The sequence below is a fragment of the Triticum dicoccoides genome, chromosome 2A, assembly GCF_002162155.2.
Source record: "Triticum dicoccoides isolate Atlit2015 ecotype Zavitan chromosome 2A, WEW_v2.0, whole genome shotgun sequence".
Taxonomy (NCBI): Eukaryota; Viridiplantae; Streptophyta; class Magnoliopsida; order Poales; family Poaceae; genus Triticum; species Triticum dicoccoides.
The window spans coordinates 370,771,199-370,789,362 of record NC_041382.1 but is presented as its reverse complement, the minus strand read 5'-3'; positions in this window follow the sequence as shown (position 1 = coordinate 370,789,362).

Sequence of the window (18,164 nt, the reverse complement as noted above, 5' to 3'; positions counted from 1 at the left end):
CCGGGAGGCCCAGGGAGGGCCCCCGCGGCCCGAAGCCGCCGCCGCCGCCCGGCTCCCTCTCCCGCCTGCCCGCGCCGCCTCCCGCCTGCCCGCGCCGCTCCCCGGCCGCCCCGCCGCCGCGCGCCATCTCCGGTGGCCCCACGCCGCCCTGCGCCATCGCCGGCGGCCGCCGCATGCCCGCACCGCGCCGCGCCGCGCCGCGCCGCCCCCGCCGCCTGGCCGCGCGCCGCCGCCCGACCCGAATCCGGCGAGATCCGGCCGCCTCCTCCTCCCCTCGCCAAGATCCGGCCGCCACCACGCCATTTCTGGCCAACAACAGTGCTCCCTCCGGCGAACTTCGAAATCCGTGCTAACCCTAGATCGGAGGTCGAAAATCTACTAAGTCCCTGATATTTTCAGTCCATATGCCCCTGTTCGTGGCTCCGTAACTTTGCATCAGTAGCTCCGATTCATGCATATAGCATATCAAAATGTTCACCTCTGAGAGTACATCATTTCATTCCATTGCATCATTTTCATTTGAGCTCATCTTGATGCCCGAAATGCTGTTAGAAGGAGGCTACTTGAGTTAATTGTCAGATCTGCTGCTCCGTTTAGGTTTTTATCATTTTTGCCATGATTAATGTGTGCATGATATGCCCTGATGCTCTACATGTGTTTTGTTAAGGGTTTTGTCATCTTTCCAGAGGTGCAACCCATGTATTTTTGTGATGTGTGTGGTGTCTGATGCAAGCTTGCAAAGTGGTGCACTTAGTAATTCTGTTTTCAGAGACTTAGCAATTTCACTAAGTCCTGGAGCTGTTTATCTCATGATGCCATATGTTCATGTTGTTTCCTAGTGATCCGTGCCTCTTTTGAGGATGATCAGTAAGGATGTTTTGTTAATATTGTAGTGCTCTATCCATCCATGTCTTTGTTTGCAATTATGGAGCACCCTACCTTGAGTCAATCGAGCTCTACTTTTGCTACTTTGTGAATCAGGGCAGATTGTCAACTTGTTTGCAATTTTGCCGATGATGTTGTAGTTGATTCGTCCATGCTATGCTATTGTTCTTGCCATTTCTAGCTTGCATTTTGTGCCTTCTTGATGGGTGTATGCTTGTCTTGCCATGACTTGCAACGTAGTGAGTGCATCGAGCTCGTAAACATGCCTACTTGAGTTCACGTGCTTGCAATTGTATTTTCTGATCCCTTTTGGCTCAAGGTCACTAAGGGACTTTTGTTAAGCTCTTTGAGTAGCTCTATGCCATGCTTTACTTTGCCATATTCAGATCCTATAGCATGTAGTTTTGTTGCTCCGAAGAGGGCTACCTAATCTGAAATTCCAGACAAGTGTTAATTTCACTAAGTCTGAGATCTGTTTGCCATATGCATTTTTGCCATGCTTGTTTGAACCTGTTAATGGATGAATTGGCCGTAGCTCAGTGCTAGACTTTTATTAAGAATCTTGTGTGCATCCCTGCCATGTATTTTGTTGTCATTTTTGGGTGTTGTAGCATGTTCATTTCATTGCATTTAGATGCCTACTTGCTGTAAATCGCAGACCGGTGTCATTTTTGTATCACTTGCCATTTCCAAACCGTAACTCCGATTCCGGCGTTCTTTATATCGTTTTCAAGCGATTTCATCTCATATTTCCAGTGGCACACTTGGATTTCCAAGTTGAGGCCAATTTCATGCATTTCCTGTCATATCTTGCATTTTGCATCCCGCATCGCATCCCGCATAGCATATCATCATTGCATCATATTGCTTGACCCTTGCACGTGGTTGATTGTATCCTTGTTGCTTGTTTGTTTTGTTTGGGTAGAGCCGGGAGACGAGTTCACTAACGAGGAGCCCGTTGAGTTTGCTTTCGAGGATCCAGTCAACTCTGACAACTGTGCAGGCAAGATGATCATACCCTCGAAATCACCACTATCTTTGCTATGCTAGTTTGCTCGCTCTTTTGCTATGCCAATGCTACGATGCCTACCATTTGCTTTCAAGCCTCCCAAATTGCCATGTTAAACCTCTAACCCACCATGTCCTAGCAAACCGTTGATTGGCTATGTTACCGCTTTGCTAAGCCCCTCTTACAGCGTTGCTAGTTGCAGGTGAAGATTGGAGCCCGTTCCTCGTTGGAACATTTATTTACTTGTTGGGATATCATTATATTGCTATGTTATCTTAATGCATCTATATACTTGGTAAAGGGTGGAAGGCTCGGCCTCTCGCCTAGTGTTTTGTTCCACTCTTGCCGCCCTAGTTTCCGTCATATCGGTGTTATGTTCCCGAATTTTGCGTTCCTTACGCGGTTGGGTTATAATGGTAAGCCCTTGATAGTTCGCCTTGATTAAAGCTTTTCCAGCAGTGCCCAACCTTGGTTTTACCATTTGCCACCTAGCCATTTTCTTTCCCTTGGGTTCTGCAGAGCTTCTGTGAGTGTTGGTCCAAATAGAGCCACTTGCAGCGCCACCTCGGGGCAACTTGAGGGTTGGTTTTAGTTGTACGTAGTGTTCATCTGAGTGTGCCTTGAGAAAGAGATATGTGCAGCTCCTATCGGGATTTGTCGGCACATTCAGGCGGTGTTGCTGGATTTGTTTTAACCTGTCGAACTGTCTTGAGTAACCGAGATACCGAGTCTGATCGGAACGTCTTGGGAGGAGGTCTATTCCTTCGTTGACCGTGAGAGCTTGTCATGGGCTAAGTTGGGACTCCCCTGCGGGGATTTGAACTTTCGAAAGCCGTGCCCGCGGTTATGGGCAGATGGGAATTTGTTAATGTCCGGTTGTAGATAACTTGAATCTTAAATTAATTAAAATGAATCAACCGAGTGTGTTTCCGTGATGGCCTCTTCTCGGCGGAGTTCGGGAAGTGGACACGGTGTTGGAGTAATGTTTGCGCAGGTTGTTCTCTAGCTTCTCGCTCGCGCTTTGCCTCCTCTTCTCGCTCTCTTTTGCGAATAAGTTAGCCACCATACTTGCTAGTCGCTTGCTGCAGCTCCACATATTTTTACCCTGCCTTACCTACAAGCTTAAATAGTCTTGATCGCGAGGGTGCGAGATTGCTGAGTCCCTGTGGCTCACAGATTACTATTACACCAGATGCGGGGCCTGATGATTCCGCTCCAGGAGACGCGTATGAGCTCAAGTGGGAGTTCGACGAAGACTCTCAACGTTACTATGTTTCCTTTCCCAATGATCAGTAGTGGTGCCCAGTTGGGGGTGATTGGGACCGTGTCGCATGTTGGGTTATCTTTTATTTTGGCACCGTAGTCGGGCCATGAGTGTTTGGATGATGTAATGTTATTTATGTACTTTATTGACGTGGCGAGTGTAAGCCAACTATGTTATCTCTCCTTTTATTATTATATTACATGGGATGTTTGTGAAGATTGCCTAACTTGCGACATATGCCTTCAATGCGATTATGTCTCTAAGTCGTGCCTCGACACGTGGGAGCTATAGTCGCATCGAGGGTGTTACAAGTTGGTAATCAGAGCCTTCCCCGACCTTAGGATCCCCATTGCTTGATCGTTTTTAGCGGCCGAGTTGTGTCTAGAAAAAATGTTTTGAGTCTTTTAGGAACTATATATCGGAGAGTTTAGGAATTATTTTTACTTCCCAGTCTCTTCCTCGCTCTGGTAAGGCATCCTGACGTAGAGTTTTGACCCTTCTCTTCTCAAATTTCACTAAAAAAAATTAAGGATCACGCGGGTATCTTGGAATCGTTCCGATGGTTTTATGATGAGAACATTGTCTTGGTGCCTCCTGTCAGGGGTTTAGTGGAAGTGTCCCGGGGAGTTGAGCTCTGAGGTGTTGTCATCATAATTTTATCATTGCAGTTCTGGAATACCTGAGTTTAGTACGCCGACATCGAAAATCTCTTTTATGTAGTTCGTTGGTGAGATAACCTCGACTCCACCCAGTACTAGGGCGGGAGTTTGGGAGTATCACCATAACTTGTATAACGGATGCTTTTCGAAGGTTGAGGTAGATGGTTTTCGAAGGTTTCTTGGTTATGTGTTGAAGGATGGATACAGCTGGATGTAGGATTTGCTAGTTTGGGTGAGATATTATGCTTCCCCTGTATCCCCAACACCTGATTGCATAACCGGAAAGGTTCGGGAGTTTCATAGGTGGGAATTCTTGTAGCTCTAGTTCTTCTTCCATGGATATTGGTTTGAGATTGGGATTTCTTACCGATTATTCGTTCTTGATCCGTACCTTGTTGATTTATTTCTCTACCTTAAGTCTACGTGGCTTCTCAATTTATGGATATGTGACCATTTCAAGAGGAATGCATTCTTTCATTTTGTTCGGATGTGAAGACTATATGTTGCAATTTTCATTCCAAGATTCAGCTTCAATATTTATCTGTCAATGTGCTAATGGTGGTCAACCTCTTCAGGATGGCTCCTCCAACGCGCACGACTCCGAATCCTGATCCGTCACCACCTCCACCTCCTCCAGAGGCATGGAAAGCTGTGATGGCCGCAACCAATGCAAACACACAGCTGATCATGCAAATTCTCCAAGAGCGAAATCAAGGCAACCAAGGGAATCAAGGCAGCAATCAGAATCACTTTGCTACACTCAACCAGTTCCTTGCTAATGGGCCAAAGAATTTCAGCAATTGTGTTGAGGCAACCGATGCTGATGATTGGCTTGTGGATCTGTGCAAGCATTTCGAGTGCAGTAACGTCAGGCCTGAGGACTTTGTCAAGTTCGCTTCCTTCCAACTCAAAGATCAAGCTGCAGAATGGTTCCAGCAATACAAGGACTCCAGAGGTGGACGTGTTATCACTTGGGATGATTTCCGTCGAGATTTCCGAGCTCATCATATTCCCCAAAGCGTGGTTGAAAGCAAGCGTGAGGAATTCCGCAATCTAAAGCAAGGCTCTTTGTCTGTCTATGACTACAACAAGTTGTTCCAGAAGCTCGCCCGCTTTGCCAAGCAGGACGTCCCTGATGAGAAGAGCATGATATACCAGTTCAGGGGTGGTCTCAGAGAAGAAATTCAGCTAGCTCTGGTTCTCTTTGAGCCCTTGAGGTACGATGAGTTCTACAACATGGAACTGAAGCAAGAGGCTGCTGAGTTGAGGTGTGATGCTTCCAAGAAGCGAGTCAGAGATGTTACTCCTTCTTCCTCTACTCAAGTGGCCAAGCAGCAGAAGTATTGGCTTCCTCCTCCTCCGTTCCGTCAGCCGTATCAGCAGAAGAGCAAAGGTGGCAGTGGTTCTTCCCACCCACCCAACCCTGGCTTTCAGAACAAGACTTCGTCTCAAGCTCCAAGATCGAGTGCTCCGTACCACCATCTGCTTTCAGAGGTCACGTGCAACAAGTGCCAACAGAAGGGTCACTATGCCAACAAGTGTTTCAACCAGAGGCGTCTTCCTCCTCCTCCTCCTGTCAGATCGGCAAGTACAGCTGTGGTCAAGCATAACCCCAAGTCCGCCAAGGTCAATTTGCTGAATGCAGCTCAGGCAGAGGACTCACCAGATGTGATTATGGGTAACCTTCCTGTTAACGATATTCCAGCTAAAGTTCTTTTTGACACTGGTGCATCGCTCTCTTTTATTTCAACTCCATTTGTGGCCAAGCATGATTTTGTGACCGAAAGGATTCCTGTTCCGTTGAAGATTGTGTCTCCGGGCAAGCAAATGACTTCTAACAATTGCGTCCCGGATGTCTCTCTCACGTTGGGCGATTACAAGTTTCTCTCTTCTCCGGTGGTTCTTGGCAACTCGGATATTGATCTTATTCTCAGAATGGATTGGCTTACTAAGAACAAGGCACATCTTGATTGTGCAGCCAGGCAGATTCAATTGACTCATTCGTCTGAGGATGTAATTGTCTTTGCCGCTCGTGATGATACTACCCGTCTGTTTTCTCTCAATGAGAAGGGCGAACTCGATGCCATCTTGCAAATTCTAGTCATTTGCGAATATCAAGACGTTTTTCCAGAAGAGCTTCCAGGAATGCCTCCGCACCAGCCAGTTGAATTCGTTATTGATCTTGAGCCTAGTACGGAACCTGTGTGCAAGCGTCCTTACAAGCTCGGACCTGAAGAGTTGAAGGAGCTGAAGAAGCAACTCGATATTCAAGAGAAAATGGGTCTCATCCGGCCTAGTTCTTCTCCGTGGGGTTGTGGTGTTCTTTTTGTGAAGAAGAAGGATGGAATGGACCGACTTTGTGTTGATTACCGTCCAGTGAACAAGAAGACCATCAAGAACAAATACCCACTTCCCAACATCAATGAGCTGTTCGAACAACTCAAAGGTGCTCGAGTATTCTCCAAGCTTGATCTCCGTATGGGTTATCATCAGATTCGAATCCGTGAGCAAGATATTCCCAAGACGGCTTTCAGGACAAGCTTTGGTTCATATGAATACACTGTCATGTCTTTTGGCCTCGTCAACGCTCCTCCGACGTTCTCTCACATGATGAACTTCATCTTCAATGCCTACACCAATGACTTCATTTTGGTCTATCTCGACGACATTCTGGTTTTCTCGAAGAACAAGGAAGATCATGCCAAGCACTTGCGTTTGGTTCTTGATAAGCTCAGAGAACATCAGTTCTACGCCAAGTTCTCCAAGTGTGAATTTTGGCTCGATGAGGTTCTTTATCTTGGTCATATCATCTCTGCCAAGGGCATTGCCGTGAATCCTGAGAAGGTGTCTGCAATTGTGAATTGGGAACCTCCTCAGAACGTGAAGCAACTCCATAGATTTCTCGGTCTCTCAAGCTATTGCCGAAGATTCGTTGAAAACTTTTCTAAGATCGCGAAGCCTCTCTCTAATCTTCTTCAGAAGCACGTCAAGTACGTTTGGTCTCCGGAGTGTGATATTGCTTTCAACACTTTGAAAGAGAAATTGATCACTGCTCTAGTTCTGACTCCGCCTGATGAATCTAAACCGTACGAGGTCTTTTGTGATGCCTCTCTCCAAGGTCTTGGCGCAGTATTGATGCAAGAGAAGAAAGTTGTTGCTTATACATCTCGCCAGTTGAAGCCTAATGAGAAGAACTACCCCACTCATGATCTCGAGTTGGCGACAGTTGTGCACGCTCTTTTGACTTGGAGACATCTTCTATTGGGAACAAAAGTGGACATTTTCACTGATCACAAGAGTCTCAAGTACATCTTCACTCAGCCTAATCTCAACCTCAGGCAAACTTGATGGGTCGAACTGATTCAAGAGTATAATCCGAGTATTGAGTATACTCCAGGCAAGGCCAATGTGATTGCTGACGCATTGAGCAGGAAAGCTTACTGCAACAGTCTGATTCTCAAGCCTTATCAACCCGAGCTTTGTGAAGTTTTCCGCAAACTTAATCTGCAAGTTGTTCTCAAGGTTTCCTCGCTAACCTTCAAGTCTCTCCTACCTTGGAAGACCAGATTCGCCAAGCTCAGCTTCTTGATGCTATGGTGAAAAAGGTGAAGATTGGGATTGCCAAGAGTCAACCCGAGTACAAGTGCTACCGCCTTGATGACAAGGACACTCTTTTCTTGGAGGATCGTATTGTGGTACCCAAAGGTGACCTTCGTAAAGTGATCATGAACGAGGCTCACAATTCTCTCCTCTCCATCCATCCTGGGAGCACGAAGATGTATCAGGACCTCAAGCAAGCTTATTGGTGGACTCGAATGAAGCGAGAAATTGCTTAATTCGTGAATGAATGTGATGTCTGCAGAAGAGTGAAGGCAGAACACCAAAGGCCAGCAGGTCTCCTCCAACCTCTTGCCATTCCAGAGTTGGAGTTTGACCACATTGAAATGGACTTTGTGACTGGGTTTCCAAAGTCCAAGCGTGGCAATGATGCTATATTCGTTGTCATCGATGATAAACTCACCAAAGTGGCCCACTTTCTGCCTATCAAAGAGTCGATCACTGCAGCTCAGTTGGCGGAACTCTATACCTCTCGTATTGTCTCTCTGCACGGTATTCCTCAAGTGATCTCTTCAGACCGTGGCAGCATCTTTACATCGAAGTTTTGGGATTCTTTTCAGAAGGCCATGGGCACCAACATCCGCTTCAGCACAGCTTTCCATCCTCAAACTAGCGGTCAAGTCGAGCGTGTCAACCAGATTCTCAAAGATATGCTCAGGGCTTGCGTGATCTCCTTCGGCATGAAGTGGGAGGATTATCTTCCTTATGCTGAATTCTCCTACAACAACAGTTTTCAAGCAAGTTCGGGCAAAGCCCCATTTGAAATTCTGTATGGCAGGAAGTGCCGTACCCCTCTCAACTGGTCCGAAACCGGTGAAAGTCAGCTTTTGGGTAATGACTTAATCACAGAGGCAGAGGAAATGTGCAAAGTCATTCGTGATAACCTCAAAGCAGCCCAATCCCGCCAGAAGAGCTACTATGATAGTAAGCACCGTGATTTGGCTTTCGAGATCGGAGATCATGTTTACCTCCGCGTCTCTCCTACGAAAGGTACTCGTCGCTTCGGTATCAAAGGGAAGCTTGCCCCCAGATACGTGGGACCTTTCAAGATTGTCAGCAAGAGAGGCGACCTCGCCTTTCAACTCGAGCTTCCTTCAAACTTTGCAAATGTTCATGACGTGTTCCATGTCTCTCAGCTTCGAAAGTGCTTCAAGACTCCTGACCGCACCGTCAACTTCTAGGACATTGAGCTCCAAGAAGATCTCTCTTATCGTGAGTACCCAGTTGCTATTCTCGAAGAGACTGAACGCAAGACTCGCAACAAGTCAATCAAATTTCTCAAAGTCAAGTGGTCACACCATTCCGACCGTGAAGCTACCTGGGAACGCGAGGATCACCTCCGTTCTGAGTACCCGGCGTTCCTTCAGTCCTAGATCTCGGGACGAGATCCTTTCGTAGTGGTGGAGTGTTGTAACACCCCGGATGTAACTTTCCCAATTTGTACTCCAACTCTTGCCGTTTCCGGCGTTAAGTTAATTTATTTCCTCGGGTTCGGTTTCTTTGTCTCCATGTGTTGTTGTCGTTGTCATGCATCTCTTATCATGTCATCATGTGCATTGCATTTGCATACGTGTTCGTCTCTTGCATTCGAGCATTCTCCCTGTTGTCCGTTTTGCATTCCGGCGCTTCGTTCTCCTCCGGTGGTCATTTATAGCTTTCTTTCGTGTGTGGGGATTATTTCCGGATTGGACCGAGACTTGCCAAGCGGCCTTGGTTTACTACCGGTAGACCGCCTGTCAAGTTTCGTACCATTTGGACTTCGTTTGATACTCCAACGGTTAACCGAGGGACCGAAAAGGCCTCGTGCGTGTTGCAGCCCAACACCCCTCCAATTTGGCCCAAAACCCACCTAACTCTTCTCCATCATCTAGAGCGTTCGATCATGATCGCGTGGCCAAAAACCGCACCTCATTTGGACTCTCCTAGCTCCCTCTATGCCTATTTAAAGCCCCCCCCTCCCCCGATTTTCGGATCTCCTCCTACCTCCGAAACCCTAAAAATCCACCTCGCGCGCCGGACATGTCCGTTTCTCGCCGGACAAGCGCCGCCCCCGCCCGCAGCAACTGAGGGGCCGCCACGTGGCCTCGCCGCCGCCTCCCACCGTGCGGCCCGGGAGGCCCAGGGAGGGCCCCCGCGGCCCGAAGCCGCCGCCGCCGCCCGGCTCCCTCTCCCGCCTGCCCGCGCCGCCTCCCGCCTGCCCGCGCCACTCCCCGGCCGCCCCGCCGCCGCGCGCCATCTCTGGTGGCCCCGCGCCGCCCTGCGCCATCGCCGGCGGCCGCGGCACGCCCGCACCGCGCCGCGCCGCGCCGCCGCCGCCGCCTCGCCGCGCGCCGCCGCCCGGCCCGAATCCGGCGAGATCCGGCCGCCTCCTCCTCCCCTCGCCAAGATCCGGCCGCCACCACGCCATTTCTGGCCAACAACAGTGCTCCCTCCGGCGAACTTCGAAATCCGTGCTAACCCTAGATCGGAGGTCGAAAATCTACTAAGTCCCTGATATTTTCAGTCCATATGCCCCTGTTCGTGGCTCCGTAACTTTGCATCAGTAGCTCCGATTCATGCATATAGCATATCAAAATGTTCACCTCTGAGAGTACATCATTTCATTCCATTGCATCATTTTCATTTGAGCTCATCTTGATGCCCGAAATGCTGTTAGAAGGAGGCTACTTGAGTTAATTGTCAGATCTGCTGCTCCGTTTAGGTTTTTATCATTTTTGCCATGATTAATGTGTGCATGATATGCCCTGATGCTCTACATGTGTTTTGTTAAGGGTTTTGTCATCTTTCCAGAGGTGCAACCCATGTATTTTTGTGATGTGTGTGGTGTCTGATGCAAGCTTGCAAAGTGGTGCACTTAGTAATTCTGTTTTCAGAGACTTAGCAATTTCACTAAGTCCTGGAGCTGTTTATCTCATGATGCCATATGTTCATGTTGTTTCCTAGTGATCCGTGCCTCTTTTGAGGATGATCAGTAAGGATGTTTTGTTAATATTGTAGTTCTCTATCCATCCATGTCTTTGTTTGCAATTATGGAGCACCCTAGCTTGAGTCAATCGAGCTCTACTTTTGCTACTTTGTGAATCAGGGCAGATTGTCAACTTGTTTGCAATTTTGCCGATGATGTTGTAGTTGATCCGTCCATGCTATGCTATTGTTCTTGCCATTTCTAGCTTGCATTTTGTGCCTTCTTGATGGGTGTATGCTTGTCTTGCCATGACTTGCAACGTAGTGAGTGCATCGAGCTCGTAAACATGCCTACTTGAGTTCACGTGCTTGCAATTGTATTTTCTGATCCCTTTTGGCTCAAGGTCACTAAGGGACTTTTGTTAAGCTCTTTGAGTAGCTCTATGCCATGCTTTACTTTGCCATGTTCAGATCCTGTAGCATGTAGTTTTGTTGCTCCGAAGAGGGCTACCTGATCTGAAATTCCAGACAAGTGTTAATTTCACTAAGTCTGAGATCTGTTTGCCATATGCATTTTTGCCATGCTTGTTTGAACCTGTTAATGGATGAATTGGCCGTAGCTCGGTGCTAGACTTTTATGAAGCATCTTGTGTGCATCCCTGCCATGTATTTTGTTGTCATTTTTGGGTGCTGTAGCATGTTCATTTCATTGCATTTAGATGCCTTCTTGCTGTAAATCGCAGACCGGTGTCATTTTTGTATCGCTTGCCATTTCCAAACCGTAACTCCGATTCCTGCGTTCTTTATATCGTTTTCAAGCGATTTCATCTCATATTTCCAGTGGCACACTTGGATTTCCAAGTTGAGGCCAAGTTCATGCATTTCCTGTCATATCTTGCATTTTGCATCCCGCATCGCATCCCGCATAGCATATCATCATTGCATCATATTGCTTGACCCTTGCACGTGGTTGATTGTATCCTTGTTGCTTGTTTGTTTTGTTTGGGTAGAGCCGGGAGACGAGTTCACTAACGAGGAGCCCGTTGAGTTTTCTTTCGAGGATCCAGTCAACTCTGACAACTGTGCAGGCAAGATGATCATACCCTCGAAATCACCACTATCTTTGTTATGCTAGTTTGCTCGCTCTTTTGCTATGCCAATGCTACGATGCCTACCATTTGCTTTCAAGCCTCCCAAATTGCCATGTTAAACCTCTAACCCACCATGTCCTAGCAAACCGTTGATTGGCTATGTTACCGCTTTGCTAAGCCCCTCTTACAGCGTTGCTAGTTGCAGGTGAAGATTGGAGCCCGTTCCTCGTTGGAACATTTATTTACTTGTTGGGATATCATTATATTGCTATGTTATCTTAATGCATCTATATACTTGGTAAAGGGTGGAAGGCTCGGCCTCTCGCCTAGTGTTTTGTTCCACTCTTGCCGCCCTAGTTTCCGTCATATCGGTGTTATGTTCCCGAATTTTGCGTTCCTTACACGGTTGGGTTATAATGGGAACCCCTTGATAGTTCGCCTTGATTAAAGCTTTTCCAGCAATGCCCAACATTGGTTTTACCATTTGCCACCTAGCCATTTTCTTTCCCTTGGGTTCTGCAGAGCTTCTATGAGTGTTGGTCCAAATAGAGCCACTTGCAGCGCCACCTCGGGGCAACTTGAGGGTTGGTTTTAGTTGTACGTAGTGTTCATCTGAGTGTGCCCTAAGAAAGAGATATGTGCAGCTCCTATCGGGATTTGTCGGCACATTCAGGCGGTGTTGCTGGATTTGTTTTAACCTGTCGAACTGTCTTGAGTAACCGAGATACCGAGTCTGATCGGAACGTCTTGGGAGGAGGTCTATTCCTTCGTTGACCGTGAGAGGTTGTCATGGGCTAAGTTGGGACTCCCCTGCAGGGATTTGAACTTTCGAAAGCCATGCCCGCGGTTATGGGCAGATGGGAATTTGTTAATGTCCGGTTGTAGATAACTTGAACCTTAAATTAATTAAAATGAATCAACCGAGTGTGTTTCCGTGATGGCCTCTTCTCGGCGGAGTTCGGGAAGTGGACACGGTGTTGGAGTAATGTTTGCGCAGGTTGTTCTCTAGCTTCTCGCTCGCGCTTTGCCTCCTCTTCTCGCTCTCTTTTGCGAATAAGTTAGCCACCATACTTGCTAGTCGCTTGCTGCAGCTCCACATATTTTTACCCTGCCTTACCTACAAGCTTAAATAGTCTTGATCGCGAGGGTGCGAGATTGCTGAGTCCCTGTGGCTCACAGATTACTATTACACCAGATGCAGGGCCTGATGATTCCGCTCCAGGAGACGCGTATGAGCTCAAGTGGGAGTTCGACGAAGACTCTCAACGTTACTATGTTTCCTTTCCCGATGATCAGTAGTGGTGCCCAGTTGGGGGTGATTGGGACCATGTCGCATGTTGGGTTATCTTTTATTTTGGCACCGTAGTCGGGCCATGAGTGTTTGGATGATGTAATGTTATTTATGTACTTGATTGACGTGGCGAGTGTAAGCCAACTATGTTATCTCTCCTTTTATTATTATATTACATGGGATGTTTGTGAAGATTGCCTAACTTGCGACATATGCCTTCAATGTGATTATGTCTCTAAGTCGTGCCTCGACACGTGGGAGCTATAGTCGCATCGAGGGTGTTACACCGAACTAACTTCAGTACATCAAAACTCATAAACTCATAATATAACTGTCATTGAAACCTTAAGCGTGCGGACCCTACGGGTTCAAGAACAATGTAGACATGACCGAGACACGTCTCCTGTCAGTAACCAATAGCGGAACCTGGATGCTCATATTGGCTCCTACATATTCTACGAAGATCTTTATCGGTTAGACCGCATAACAACATACGTTGTTCCCTTTGTCATCGGTATGTTACTTGCCCGAGATTCGATCGTCGGTATCTCAATACCTAGTTCAATCTCATTAACGGCAAGTCTCTTTACTCATTCCGTAATACATCATCTCGCAACTAACTCATTAGTTGCAATGCTTGCAAGGCTTATGTGATGTGCATTACCGAGAGGGCCAGGAGATACCTCTCCGACAATCGGAGTGACAAATCCTAATCTCGAAATACGCCAACCCAACATGTACCTTTGGAGACACCTGTAGAGCACCTTTATAATCACCCATTTATGTTGTGACGTTTGGTAGCACACAAAGTGTTCCTCCGGCAAACGGGAGTTGCATAATCTCATAGTCATAGGAACATGTATAAGTCATGAAGAAAGCAATAGCAACATACTAAACGATCGGGTGCTAAGCTAATGGAATGGGTCATGTCAATCAGATCATTCACCTAATGATGTGATCCCGTTAATCAAATAACAACTCCTTGTTCATGGTTAGGAAACATAACCATCTTTGACTAACGAGCTAGTCAAGTAGAGGCATACTAGTGACACTCTATTTGTCTATGTATTCACACATGTATTATGTTTCCGGTTAATACAATTCTAGCATGAATAATAAACATTTATCATGATATAAGGAAATAAATAATAACTTTATTATTGCCTCTAGGGCGTATTTCCTTCACCGAGGACGTAGAGCAGAAAGGGGAGCAAAGGCGAGAGGGGAGGGACACGCGAGGACCTCACCGAGAAACCTCACGCCTGCCGATGCACAGACCCGGCGACACACCAGGGAGCGGTCCCTGATTCTTGATATAAGTCACCACCCGGAAGCACCAGCTACCGTGGCACCATCCCCGCACCTAATGCAATCCCGTGTTAGTGACGCCGCTCTCCTTTCTCACCGAACGACGGCTGCTTGAGCGCCAAAGGGGACCTCCTGAGCATCGCTACTCAGGGGCTCTTACCGGACCACGGGTCGCTCACCTCCTGGCCTTGACCAGGGCATCGCGACCTGGCATACCAGCGACGGCTGAAGCCGCCTTGGGACTAGGACCTGTCGGCGCAGAGCACCAAGCCCTCGTGAGGTTCGAAAGGGAGAACTGAGCTAAGACGGAATGAGCAACTCGCACAATTCTACGACAAGGGTTATATTAACAAACAGGATCACAGGCATCTTACAAAGCCCCCATGGGACGCGTCTTTGATTCCTCGCAGGGAACAGATCCTAAAAGGGCGCTAACTACACGCGCCCCTGCAAAAGACGCCATCATCAATAGTGGGCTGTCAAGCACCGGCGCCAACCCCATCCAGATCAGAGTCGGCGACGGCCTGACAAGCCCGTCTTGCTCTAGGAGCGGCGCCGGCTCGGGGGCTCGTAGCTGTCGTCGCTCGTCTCCAGAGTCGCGAAGAGCTCGCCGGAGTCGCTGGATCCTCTGCCGTCTCCGCCGCCTAGGGAGCCGCCAAGGGAGCGGTCGGCGGGCCTAGTCCTCGCCGTAGCAGGGTCCCGACCACCTCTCCCGAGGCAGCACTCCAGCCGACGCCCGTTCGCATCGAAGACCTTGAAGAACATCACCGAAACACCGTCGTACTCCAAGTGGATCGCGAAGGCGCCTCTCGTCCTGCAAACCCGGGCTATTTCGCTCCAGCCTCGAGTCATGAAGACCTCGCCCGGGGGAACGACCGTGTCCTCTGCCTCGGTCGCGAGGGTGTTGCAGCTGGCATGCTGCAGCCAAAGCTCTAGGAGCTCTCCCTGCGGGATGATGGAGGCGAAGAAGGGAGGAAGGCAAATCCAAGACTGAGGAGGCATGGCGGCATGGAGCACGAACTCTCGGGAGGAGCCCTCGGTGTGGACGCCAGGAGGGACGACCCACACCTTCGTGACCCGTCGGCGCCGACAGCGGCGCCGCCCGTGGCGATCAGCATCGACTCCTTCAAAACCCTCGATGTGGGCGTACAAGGGAAGCGGGAACCCCGGCGGTGGCCGCTCGCACCAGGGCCTCGACATCACCTGATGGGCCCCCTCGTCCCGGTGGTGGGGGGCGAGCCGTTTCTTCGGCGGGAGCAGGTCTGGTTCCTCCCGGGGAGCCTTTCCCTTCTCTGCCGCTGAGAACCGGCGGATCGGAGCCATCACAGCAAGACGGAGCAAGGACCGGGAAGAAGGAGAAGCAAGAAGAGATGGACTGGAAGGGCGCGAGCCGCTTCGTACTTATAGCCGGCGAAGGCCAACTGTCGGCCTCCACGATCGCAGGTAATCATGACCCGCTTTGCATGCAGGGACTTGTCCTGTCCGTGCAGTTGCCGAGGCGCCATGGGGAAGTGGAAGCGCTCACGTCCAATCAACCGCCACGCGGCGCCCAAGGCCGCATGCTGTTAGGGCCTGCGGCGCTTCGCCCTTGCCCTTTCGCCTCCCTGCACGGCCAAGTCCGGGCGCGCCTTGGGCCCGGGGGCTACTGTCGGCGTTCTGGGAACGGGGGTCCCCAGACTTGCCTGCCTGCGGCCTGTGGCGTGGCTCAAAGGGGGGCCCAGCGCGGCCCATCTTCATCAACATAGACCCAAGACCCTCGCGAGGGGCCAAGCCTCGAGGGGCGGACGACACAGAGCTTCCTCAGGCATGGCCTCATCAGGCTGGCTCGCGAGGAGGTGGAGAGATCATGGCGGGGTACCTCACGAGGTGCCCGTGACGCAAGCCATGACGACCAAGGGTGCCAGGCGGGCGCCAGCCTGCGCAGTGTCCTCCTTTCCTCTTTGGTGCAAAGGGAGCAAGCGCAGGCGAGAGCATCAAGCAAAGGCACCCGTTTCGGTGCAACGAGACCAAGACCAGCCCAACGGCAGGGAGGAAGTCATTGTGGAGCCCAAGCCAGCGTCACCACCAAAGCCTTTGGCAGGCGAGGACCAACTTTAGTCAGGATAAGTGTACCAGATGTTCCCCTTCAAAATGGCCAATTGTTGGCGCCCTTCCCGCTCAATATTTGGGAAGAGGCCCAGGGCCTTTGCCTATAAATAGGACTAGCCACCCCCATGGTAGGAGAAGACCGGCCAATCCAGAAACAAGCTGGGATCGGATCGAGTAGCATCACACACACAGAGAGAAGGGTGACTGAACTCCTCCTAGTAGTTCATCGCCCCAGCCAAGAACAGACCCTCGCGAGGCTGTTCTTCCTTGTATTGTTCATCATCATCAGCCCAAGAGGCAATCAACCACACCACACACTGGAGTAGGGTATTACACCACAACGGTGACCTGAACCAGTATAAACCCTGTGTTTCTTGTGTTGTTCTTTCCATAGCTTAGATCTTAGCGAGGCGGTGGGGTGCAGGTAGGTAGAAGGTGAAATCTCCGCGCGCACCCTAGTGTTCGAACCTCAAGGGTCTGCCGGAACCCGAAACCCGACATAATGCTTCAACTTGCGACTGACCATGAACACCCCATAGACTAGCTTCTACCAATGTGGGTACCTCTATTTAGACCCAATTAAGACCTAGCTGACATAATAAGCCGACCTTTGAACCAGATATTCCTTACCCGTTTCCTTCCTTTCCACTACAACCGCGATGCTGATGGCTCTGCTGTTAGCATCCACATATAAAGGCAAGGGCTTCTTCTCAACACAAGCTACAAGAATCGGCGGCTTAGCTAACTGTTTTTAAGCGCCTCGAACGCCTCATTAGCAGCATCACTCTAGACTGTTTTCTTCATAATCTGGTACATAGGAATAGCCTTTTCTCCTAGCCGGCTTATAAACCAGCTTAAAGCTGCAATACGACCCACCAGACGCTGGACATCATTAACGCACGCCGGTTTAGCCAATGAAGTGATAGCCTTGATTTTATTCGGGTTAGCTTCAATACCTCTCTCAGAGACCAGAAACCTCAAGAGTTTCCTGCAGGCACACCAAAAACACATTTGGCTGGGTTAAGCATCATATTGTAGACCCGGAGGTTATCAAAGGTGTCCTTCAAAACATCTAGCAGAGTCTCCTTCTTTCTGAACTTTACAACAATATCATCCACATAAGCGTGAACATTGCGTCCTATCTAGTTATGAAGACAATGCTGAACACAACGCTGCTAAGTCGCCTGGGCACTCATGAGTCCAGAAAGCATAGATACGTAGCAGAAAGCACCAAAACGCATGATGAAAGCCGTCTTCTCTTGGTCTTTAATTGCCATCTTGATCTGATGATAACCAGAATAAGCATCAAAGAAGCTCGACCGCTCACAACCCGCCGTAGCATCAATGATCTCATCAATGCGGGGAAGAGCAAATGGATCATCTGTACAAGCCTTATTAAGGTCTGTGTAATCCACACACATATGCCAAGTGCCATTTTTCTCAAGTACTAGCACTGGTTTAGCCAACCATTTAGGATGAAAAACTTCAACAATGAACCCAGGTGCTAAGAGACGGGCCACCTCTTCTCCAATGGCCTTGCGTCTCTCCTCATTAAAACAAAGAAGAAATTGCTTGACCGGCTTAAACTTAGGATCAATATTGAGAGTGTGCTCAGCGAGTTCTCTCAGTACACCCGGCATGTCTGAAGGCTTCCATGGAAAGATGTCCCCGTTGTCATGGATGAACTCGATGAGCGCGCTTTCCTATTTTGGATCCACATTGGCACTGATAGCGAACTGCTGAGATGAGTCACCAGGGACGAAGTCAACCTGCTTGGTATCATCCGCCGATGTAAACATCAACAAAGGATCATGCTCTGTGGTTGGCTTATTCAATGGAGTAATATCAGCCGGGTCAACATTGTCTTTATAAAACTTAAGTTCCTCTGTGGCACATGCAGATTCAGTGTAAGCAGCATCACCTTCTTCACATTCCAAGTCTATCTTCTTGTGACCATGTACCGTGATGGTACCTGATGTACTCCTGGATTAGTGGGTCTCCGGACAGCCGGACTATATCCTTTGGCCGGACTTTTGGACTATGAAGA